The sequence below is a fragment of the Limulus polyphemus genome, unplaced genomic scaffold (genome assembly GCF_000517525.1).
Source record: "Limulus polyphemus unplaced genomic scaffold, Limulus_polyphemus-2.1.2 Scaffold5035, whole genome shotgun sequence".
Taxonomy (NCBI): Eukaryota; Metazoa; Arthropoda; class Merostomata; order Xiphosura; family Limulidae; genus Limulus; species Limulus polyphemus.
This window is the reverse complement of record NW_013670645.1, coordinates 62,065-65,597: the sequence shown is the minus strand read 5'-3', so window position 1 is coordinate 65,597 and position 3,533 is coordinate 62,065.

Here is a 3,533-nt window from a genome sequence, read left to right as displayed (position 1 = left end):
AAGAAAGAAAAGTCCACCTTTCGAAAGCGCTCGGGTTATAGGGTTGTTACGACAGCGGAAGTCACGTGAAGCTGGTAGCACGTAATGAGTATCTCGAAGGTTCCTGAAGACCGGCAAGTAGTGACAGCATATAATTGCAGACAGGCAGAGATAGAGACGGACAACTGAGTCAATTACCGCAAGTAAAGTGCGTGAATCGTTGTGAATTATAGCGTGTGTTCAAGTTAAAGTGACTGTGGAAATTAAGTGTATTGCAAAGTTGTATTGAGAAAGAATAAACTAGTTTTATTTAAGAAAGGACTTGTGTCGCTAAAGTTTCATCCGAAAGAAATTATACGGGAAATTAACAAACAGCCAGAGACGTAACAGGATTTTTATTCATTTCTATCAAGCCTTCTTGAAACTACGTGTTTTTCTAACATCATGAACGTCTATAATATAAAAATTATTCTGATTCTGTGGTTAATTTTATGTAAATCAACTAAGCCTTACTTAGACTAAGAATGCCTTAGCTGACAGAGCATGATATCTAGTTATACTATGTACATGACATTACCAGACGCGTCGGAAACATTTTGGATTTGGGGGGGGGGGTATGAAAGGGGCGTAATAATCAAAGCGATGCCAGAACTTTGATTGATACCTTGCGAACGCTAATGCGCTCGCCTTTTCGTCGTCCAGGAGGCGAAGCCCCCCGTCAACTATAGCGTTTTATATCACTTTCTTCAGAAGAGCTACCTTTATGCACTGCCTTTAATAAAAACTGTTAGTAAGGTCTAGCTGAGTTAAGTCAAAATTTTGTTTACGTGTGTTGAAAATTTTCTAAATACTTATGATACCGCACGCGTATAAGGAAATGCGTGTTTATCCTCTTGTAGCTATATCAATATCCTTGTCTGTTGATATGATCGGAGGAGCGATATAGTGCTGTTTGCCTGTTTATGCTTTCTCAGTTTCTTTACCATTACTTCTTTACTTTTCTGTTTTTTTCTTTTCTCCGTTCCTCCTTTTCTCTTCCCCTATTCTTCCTATTTACCATTTTTTCATAGGCGCATTTCGGGGAGACAAAAAAAAAAAAAAAAGAAAAAAAAAGACATTTGCCCCTATGACATTTTCAGGCAGCTGCCCCCCTCTCACCACGGCACCCTTGGACATTACGTTATAGAATAGAACTGGTTATAATGTAATACCATGGGTGTTTTCAGTAACAAGTGCGTGTAATAGCAATTCAACTATACCCTCTTTGTTGATTGTTGTTGCCAATGGGGTATTTCATACAATACTATAGCTCATCAGGCCGTCTGAGTTACAAAGTATAGCCAGTTAAGGCATTCTACCTCTTAAGCCTTGTTGTATACAATAAACAAGGTATAGCTGAAATGCAATTAGTAAACTAAAATGTTGATTACTTTAGAAAAAATCAGTAAAGATAGGCATATATTTTGTAAAAGTAATGTAAGCTTTAATAACTTATATGAGTAACTTGTCAATCTAAAATTATTTTTATTTATTGATAAAAGTTTGTTTATTTGTAATTAAGCACAAAGCTACACAATGGGCTATCTGTGCTCTGCCCACCACGGGTATCGAAATCCGGATTCTAGCATTGTAAGTCCGCAGACATACCGCTGTGCCACGGGGGAGCACTGATAAAAGAGGATATATGGTCAACGCTTTTTTTTTGCTACATATTTCTGACGATCTATTAGCTAGTGTGCCGGACTGTGGAACTAAACCTGCGTGATTCGGTCTCGGTCCCCTCCCCTAAAAAAAGAAAACGCACTATTCGTCGATACTTGTATCCCAAACGTTGGCGGTGAGTGTTGTTGACTAGCTGCCTTCCCTGTAGTTTGGCATTTCAAAATCAGGAACATCAAGCACAAACAGTCCTCGAGTAGAATTTCAACATCTTTGAATGGTACCGTAAACTGCCAAGCTATCACGTGCTACAAGATCATGATGATATTACATCACTAAGCAACAATGTAATAGAACTGAACAATCGCTAACTAGAAAAAACAACAACAGAATAAATATAATTGTACACCTGTATATCTGATTTATGTAGTGCTCATTGGAATATAAAAGACATTTTAATACTAATAACAAACCAAGTGTTTTTTTCTTTGATTGGACACCTAACGTTTCGCTTTACAGCTTCTTTAGGAGTGTTCCACTAAAACACAAACCTTAAATGAAATTTCATTGATGGATAGATATGGTGGGGGAACCATGATAAGGATTCCTTTTTCTCCTTTTGCTGTTTTCTTTAGAGATTACGTGAACTGAATAAGAGCAGGTGCTGTAATCAGAGTCTTGTTTATGTTGAAAGATGTGAAATGGTTCGTGATTGTACTAGTTTATGGAGGTATTGAGTTTCCTTCCTGTTTCACTAATGTAGTTTGCAGTATAGTCGTGGCACTTGTATTCATACACGAAATTACTTATATGGCTATCTTGGAATTTATTTGATAGAATAAAGATGAATTAAAACTACATTAATATCGCGTGTTCGACATAGACGAAATCATAATATTTTTAGAACATGGGAAAGGCCGAGAATTTGGGATAAAGAACAGGTATTGGTGTCTTCGCTTAAGTTGAAATCTGGGACATCAAGTAGATCATGTTTACGAATGTTAGTAATTGTGTTTCGGATGATAGTTTAGGAAATTTGTTTGATATCAAGAAAAAACATTTTAGGTGTTTGATTTCTGAATTCAAGTTAATGTTTTTCAAATGCCTATCTTTGATAAATGGGGTGAGCTGAATGCCAATGTATGTGTGGGTGGCCTTTTGATAAAACACTTGAGAAGAAGTCTTGATCTCATATATTTATTTAGTAGGTTGAGAAACGACAGAGATTTATGTATATGCACTACCGGCACCTGTGTTTAAAATTTTTAAAATCATAATAAATAACTAAAAACAATGTTTTATATTTACACAATAAAAACTTTATTGTTTGTTTGTTTTTGAATTTCGCGCAAAGCTACACGAGGGCTATCTGCGCTAGCCGTCCCTAATTTAGCAGTGTAAGACTAGAGGGAAGGCAGCTAGTCATCACCACCCACCGCCAACTCTTGGGCTACTCTTTTACTAACAAATAGTGGGTTTGACCGTCACATTATAACGCCCCCACGGCTGAAAGGGCAAGCATGTTTGGTGTGACTGGGATTCGAACCCGCGACCCGCAGACTGCGAGTCGAGCGCCCTAACCACCTGGCCATGCCGGGCCTGAAAGCTTTATTGAATCCGTACATGTTTCGACGTGATCTACGTCTTCCTCAGAAGTAACTTACAAGAGTATTTTATGCTTTCCCCTTGTCACATTACTTCATTGTTATTTGCATATTTCCTTAGTGAAATCGAAAAAATATATATCTCGCCATATATCAACGTATTGACTTGCTGGTCCTTTATCTCTATTTAATACTTGTTTTTGTTTTTTCATATTTCATTATTTCTAATGTTTTTCTAATATTTAATGATATAAAACTTCGAGACTGAGCTAAAACTAAAGTTTTTCCCAT